Source organism: Aethalodelphis obliquidens, unplaced genomic scaffold (assembly GCF_003676395.1).
Source record: "Aethalodelphis obliquidens isolate GAN/ISIS:26980383/991018 unplaced genomic scaffold, ASM367639v1 scaffold1, whole genome shotgun sequence".
Classification (NCBI taxonomy): domain Eukaryota; kingdom Metazoa; phylum Chordata; class Mammalia; order Artiodactyla; family Delphinidae; genus Aethalodelphis; species Aethalodelphis obliquidens.
In genome coordinates this window covers 18,073,649-18,081,353 of record NW_020837945.1, presented here as the reverse complement: position 1 = coordinate 18,081,353, position 7,705 = coordinate 18,073,649, and positions in this window count along the sequence as shown.

The following is a 7,705-nucleotide window of genomic DNA, read 5'->3' as shown; positions in this document are numbered from 1 at the left end:
CCTCACAGACTTCAGAAGGAACCAGCTCTGCATACATCTTGATCTCGGGCTTGTAGCCTGCAGAACTTATGGTCAGACAATAAATTTCTATTGTTTGAACCACCTAGTTTGTGGTACTTTGTTATGGAAGTCCCAGGAAGTTAATATATATGCAAAAAATCCAAAATTTGAAAAAACAAAAAATAAAACTATAATTTGAAAAAGTGGTCAGAAACAAATAAATTCATTCACAGAGCATGCTAGCATTGTGTATGTAACACAGATGGAACTAAAATGTATGCCACAGGAGATATTGACGAAAGGCTGAAGTTGATGCAATTTTTTTAAAAACCTTATTTTTAAAAATATCTATTCTTATGATAAGATCACTCTTTTGAGTACTGTGGTTTTATAATAAGCCTTAAAGTCTGGTAGTGTGAGTCTATCAGTTTTTTAGATGCTTTTTGCTTAGGTTGTTTGCATTTCCATATAAATTTTGTGATAGGCTTCTGAATTTTTATTTAAGAGTTTTCTGAAATCTATATTGATATCCTTGTTTGTTTGTTTGTTTTTGCGGTATGCGGGCCTGTCACTGTTGTGGCCTCTCCCGTTGCGGAGTACAGGCTCCGGACGCGCAGGCTCAGTGGACATGGCTCACGGGTCCAGCTGCTCCGCGGCATATGGGACCTTCCCGGACCGGGTCATGAACCCGTGTCCCCTGCATCGGCAGGCGGACTCTCAACCACTGCGCCACCAGGGAAGCCCTAAGTAGGTTTTATTATTAGTATCTTGTATTTGCTGGCTCAAAAACAGCATGATATCACATCCAAGAGGCTTAAATTTAGCTTGAAATACCTTTAAATTACAGCAAGAGGAGCTGTGTAATTCAAATTTTCTCTTTGTGCTTCTCTAGTCTTTAACGACATTATTATTAAAACGTCTTCCAAGTTTGAGGCATTTCTCAGCAAGTTATTCAGAATGACCATTGTTATCCTTTAACCAGCTCTCATTTGTACTTTATGGGTCAGTGACTAAAACGTACAATGCTCTGTAAGTCAGAGTGACTTCAATATAAAAGATGTTAAGGAAGCAAAATTGCATGCCAAGCAAATCTTTATCTTAATTAGCTACTAGAACTTAAAGAGTTTGCTTCTGTGCCTCAAAAGTAATACAGCTGCATACTTAGTGTGTGACCTTTACTGCACTACCCAGTACAGATTTTTTTCCCCCATAGATCACCGGAGATACTGAAATTTTAGAGAAGAAAAATAAACCCTTTTCTTCGATGCAATATATTCTACAGAAGAGTGAAGCGTGTGCATTTCCATCAGAACAGGACTTACCTGCTTTTAACAGTACAACATGGATGCTTAAAATTTGAGGCCACAATTTTCAAATGGCAATCGTTACAGGCAATTCATCTTCATGTAGCAGAAAAAGATGTTCTTGCATCTATATACCCCTGATATTGGCAGGCAATACTACTTTTTCTTTTTTTCGTTGAGAAATTGAGAGGAAGGAAAGTTTCTGAATTTTTACTGAACATTTCCATCTATATCATTTTAGCTCTGGGAGACAGTGTCACAGTAAAACTACAAAGTATTCCACGAGGATTTTCTAAGTGAAGTCATTTGACAGAGGTGATTTGCTGCTGACCTCACTTCTCTTGGACATAACAGCAATTGCACTGCCTTTGATCACAACTGTCAAAATACAGTATTCTGTATTATTTGTCCAAGTCTGGCACACCACTGCATGTGGATACATGACTGTTCTTGGAATTTTGAAACATTGCTGACAGAAACTCATACAAGATAATAGGCTAGCAGCAGTGGTAGGGAACATAAGAGGAAAGTTATTCAGTGACTCTACCAAGAGTTTACTGAGAATTTACTATGCATGTGACTATATACAGCCATATGGGGGATACAAAGACAGATTACTTCAGAAAATGATATAAGGGCATAATGATAGATTGTGCCAGTTGAATCCCAAAGAGACTAGTAGCATCGCACTTCTAGAATGCCATTTTAGAGTTCAAATTTTCTGCTTTGGACTGGAGGATGTGTCTTCTGGTGCCTGCCATGTTGCCTCACATGGTCACCATTTTCAAGGGTAGTGACTGTGCTGAATACTTTCCGTTTATTCTATCGAGTGCCACTTTCCACCCCCTTTCCACCCTACTCCACGTCCCGGGATGCTGATTCTAGGCCAAAGATTCCCAGTTCTCTGGATTCAGGTTGTGTTCAGCCAATGAGAAGCACAGACAGGAAAGTGAGGTTAGGCAATGTTTTCTTCAGCCTTCCTTCCAAGTGTTGGCAGCCTCCCTCTACCGGCCAAAATTGCTCTCAGCAATCCTTCTCCAAACTATGCCATTTTCAAGTTCCAAGTTCGAGTCACTGCTTCTTTCTGACCTAGGGATAGCAGCTCTGTCAGTTGTTAGCCCCAGATTAAGCACTATCCCTTTGTAAATCATCCCTTTATTAGACTCTCTTCAAATTCCTCAGTTTCGGTGTGGCATCTTTTCTTATCAGGACTCCAGGTGATGCAGCACCTAAACCTGCAGGTTGGGATGTGTCTATAAAGCCCATACTTTCAAATTAGTAGACTTGTAGTATTACAAGTCCAAGGGTCCTATGATAAAGAAGATGCATATATGTGACGGTGTGATTTGAGATACTTGGTTCACGACTCTTTGAGTACTTGATAATTGCGGAAAGGAGCCAGGTTGACCTTGTTCACATTTTTCCTAATTAAAAGAGATTCACTGAAAAAGATTGGGATGACAGGCTGACTTCATGTTTCCATTTCTGGGAATGTTTCCTGGTTTATGCAATCACAGTAGGGTAAGTGTTTAAAAGAAGCAGTTTGCCATATAAATTTGTAATGATTTTCTGGATTTTAAAGATAGGAGATAAGTTGTGTGTGTGTGTGTGTGTGTGTGTGCGTGTGTGTGTGTGTGTGTACAGGGCAGGCAAAGGATTAAAGTCTATCTGAGTTCCATTGGAGACATATGGAGACATAAAGAACTATTTTAGTAATATGCAGATATATACTGTGTTTTTTGACATCTTGACCAAAATATTTTCCAATTACTGGTGCTATGAGGACAGATTGGACAATCTCTTTTAGCACCAAGTGAAAGGGTGTGAGGATCACCTCTCTTCTTTCTATTTCATTGGTAAAAATAATAAGTTGCTAGAAAGGAAGAAAAAATAATCCAGGAAGGATGTCAAGAAGAGGAAATTTTTGAAGAAAGAAAGCAGTATCAAGACCATCACTGAGAAGTCAGTAAATAGAAAAATATTTTAAATTTGTAAAAGAATTATTTTAGGTTCTATACTGTTCTGAGTAAGGCAATAAGTAAAATTTACTTTCAAGGGTAATTCCAGAGCTGCTTAAGCAGTAGTCCCCAGTGCTGCAGGGGACAAAAAAGACAATTTGATAAGTGGAGGGAGGATGATTCTGATCTCTCAAAAAAGTGAGAACTATGGTTACTGATGATTTTCTGAGGAAAGGTGGAGACGTGGTAAAGCCTATTTCACAGATGGTCTGTCTTCTCACTATAAGTATCTGATATGTAGTAAAGAAACTCCCGAAAACTAACCAGCTCATTAAAACTCCCATGTCTACTGATTTATGTAGCAACAAGCTCAAGCTCTATCATCAAAATGAACTGGAAATTTTAAGGAAACTGGAATCTTGGGAAGACCACAGATGACTGAGGCCACAAGGAAATCACTTACCTTTATCTCTCATGGAAAATGAAAAATTTTCTACAAAGTTAATATAAAAATGGAATTTGACTTCTTGGTCTACGATTTATGATTCCTACATGAGTGCCTTTTTAATGCAATAGTCCATCTCACGAGTTCTGGGAAGAATGTGTTTGACAGAAAATTTGCTTATCTGGCCAAAAGAGCTATTGAAATGAAATATGAGACAAAATAAACATTAAAAAAACACACAAACATGAATCTGGATCCTAAGAAAAGCCGCAGCTAATACATAACAAAATGGCAATATGGCTGATTTGAATCAATCTCTTGGTGGAATAATAATGTTGAGCTTCTGAGCAATCAAAGCTAAAGGCTCCCTGCTTTCATCAACCAGTGATGTTTTCACAATAAATAATGAGACAATCTTCTCTTCATATATGTAACATTAGTGAGCTTGACCTAGATATGGTACAGATCTAACTGGAGCTGTATTTCTTTTTCCATACGTTTCTTAGTGATTTTTGGAGGCATTATAAACTATATTCGAAGAATGGTTGAAGAAACCAGGCAGAGTTTAAACAAATAAATTGGGCTTATTTCTAAAATGTATATAGTTTAGATGGCTGCTTTCTGTGACTACAGACTTAGTGACCTTTCAGACTTTTGATGTCCTTTACACCTTCAGAACAGCCTAAACACCTCTGACTTCTCACCTTAAAATGACAGAGTTTCAAACTTTAGTAGGAAAATGATACTGTGGGACAGCAATTTTACTATGTACTGTGACTTTACATAAAACTATTCTTAAATATACTGGTATAATTATAATAAGGCAGGAGTTTAATTATATTTGTGTTTTAAGTTAGAATAGTACAAAAATCTGTTTATAATTTTGCAAAACTATAATAAAAAAGTGTTCTATTTAGTTTCTTTTTAGGTTCTGACAGAACACATGGTCAGAAAAGAGCAATGGTACCAAGCTGATTTCACTTGCAATTTATTTCTTTGGACTGGTACCATTCTCTTCAAGAAAACAGTTTAACAATTTTGTCAGAAAGTATTGACTATTCTTTTAAGAAACTAGCTTATTTTTATTTTATGGTGACTATGATCCATTGTAACCAATAATCCAGCTACCTGATCCACACTGATGTGATCATGTAATCCCTGTTCTTTCTTTGCAGAGTAGAAATCTCAGATCTTAGAGAATGTCTTATCTTTAGCCAATGGAAAAGTCTCACAACATACACTTTGTCCATTACCTTTGATCATGGCTTTAGCTTATTTTTCCCAAATTGATGTTCCTTCCACTTCATATATTAAATGTCCAAAATCTCTTTTTGTTGTGTCTTTTTTTGTAAGCCAGCTTAAATCCTTTCTGAAGCAAGCTGGTGTATAAATAAATTAGACAGATAGATGATAGGCAAATAGATAGATAACAGATAATCTTGAACTTAGTCTCTATTAAACAGTAGAAATATAAAGATGTGTGGTGCAGTGGAAAGACTAATAAACTACTTCACAGGAGAACTCATGCTTGGTTCCCATTCCACCCTAAACTAGCACTGATAATTTGGAAAAGTCATTACTTTCTATAAACCTCAATGTTCTTATTTGTCAATAGGGAGAGTGGTTGGATAATGTGCAAATCCATTCCAACTTTTATATTATGGGACTGAAAAATACCACAAGAAATCTTGTAGAAAGTTCTCATGCAGAAGCATGCCATTTATAATTACTACCATGTAAACATTATTGCTATATCTATTGCAATGAAGAAGTTTTCTTAGGTGGAGAATGGAGTTATCAGATGAGCAGCAAAGTGCTTCATAGTAGAACTGCAGAACATTCATTAGTCTGAAGAGTCTTATCAAAGTCATGGGACAAAGCGTAGAATTGAGTCTTCAGTCTGATTTTAAGCTACTCCAGGTATGGAAAGGTGGGTGACAAATCAGTGATGAAATCCAACAGAAATAATAGGAAAAACCTTAGAAGCAGCTAATTACCTCTAAAGACTACTACTTCAAAAATGAAAGTTTTGGTTGTTTTTTTTAAAATACAAGCAATCTGTTTTAATTTGCAGTGTTTAATGTAAATTTTCATATTTAATTATTTCTTAAAATTGGGTGGATTTTTTTCACCCATTTATAGAATCCCAAACTTTAAGACTTAAGGAAGTCAAAGATGCCAGCAGGTGACCTTATCTAATATATTGCTCCCATCTGTAAATTCTTAGGCCAAAGCTTCCAAGGCCACTTTAGGATAAGATGGTAATAAGTTTTGTTTAAATTAAAGGAACCAGTGCACCCATACCCCATTTGTGAGTGTTGGCTACTAATAGCTCACAGATGCACCCTTTTGAGAATAGCCCTAGGTTGATAAAAGCCACTTCATCTATCTGGAAAATATCTGGGAGGTTAGGCTCTCGGCCAGGGGGTAGCAGCCAGCAAAGATGGAAAGATAATATGGACAAAAACGGTTAGACTCCAGAGATGAGGAAACTGAGGCAATGAAGAAGTTAGGTAATGGCCTAAGGTCACATTGGTAGTAAGTGACAGAGCTGAACTTTGAACCTAGGCATTTGGGTATCAAAATTCACACTCTAGCCTATGTATCAGAGAACATCATATGCTTCTTGAGTGTCAGTTTCCTGGTATTCATCTGTTACAGACTGAATGTGTTCTCCTAAAATTCGTATGTTGAAATCCTACCCCTCAGTGTGATGATATTAGGAAGTGGGACATTTGGGAAGTAAGTCATCGGGTGGAGCCCTCATGCATGGGATTAGTGCCCGTATAAAAGAGACCCCAAGAGCTCCCTTGCCCCTTCTGCCATATGAGAACACAGAGAGAAGACTGCAGTCTACAATCTGGAAAAGGGTTCTCACCAGGACACACTCATGTTGACTCCCTGATCTTTGACTTTCAGCCTCCAGAACTGTGAGAAATTTCTATTGTTTATAAGCCACTCTGTTAATAGTACTTTGCTGTAATAGCCCAAACAGACTAAGATAACTTCTAACATTTCTTCAGCATTTATAAGCATGTGCAAATCACAGCATATTTGTCTTTTGTGTAGATTGACTGTACTTGCTTTCATGCATTCAACTTCATTTGAAATCCTAAAGATTGTGATGCTGGCTTACTAATTAAAAAGGTCTTCATTCTCAGGATTTGTGAGCTGACATAAGTCCTCTTCTTTAATGTTGATGCAATGAAGAGAAATAATATTGATAATCTTAAGGGAATATATGTAAAATTATTTCTCTTGGTGTTAATTTTTTAGAGACTGCAAATAAAGGAATAAATATTAAACTACAGCAGTATTGATAGTTTGTATCATCAATTTATCTGTCATTTTTATCAATTTTTTAATCCATTTCTCCTCAAACACATTTTTCTTTCTGAAATGCAACAAATTTTTATGTCCCTAAAGACTTTATTCTCTTTTAAATAATAATGAGGAGAGGAGAAGGGGTTCAATTTATCAAGCTTCTAATATCCCATTTAGTAAATATTAAGCCATATTGTCACTGATAAACACAAGATTAACATTGCACATTCTTTAATCAAGTAAAATGGATCTATCTCCACTTACTAGCTAGAAAAATCATTTAAACTTGCTCTTCCTCAGTTTTTCCATCCGAAAAATGAAGAAAATAATAGGACCATCTCATAGGTTGCTGCAATGATTAATTAAGATAAAATATATAAAACACTTGCCTGGCAGAAGAAAGCAAAATATGTTAACTATTACGTTTTTCAATTTTCCCTCCCTCCATGCCTTCTCTCTCTTCTCTTTCACTCTTTTTTTTTTTTTTTTGGTACGATACATGGGCCTCTCACTGTTGCGGCGTCTCCTGTTGCAGAGCACAGACTCCGGACGCGCAGGCTCAGCGGCCATGGCTCACGGGCCCAGCCGCTCCGCGGCATGTGGGATCTTCCCGGACCGGGGCACGAACCCATGTCCCCTGCATCAGCAGGCGGACTCCCAACCACTGTGCCACC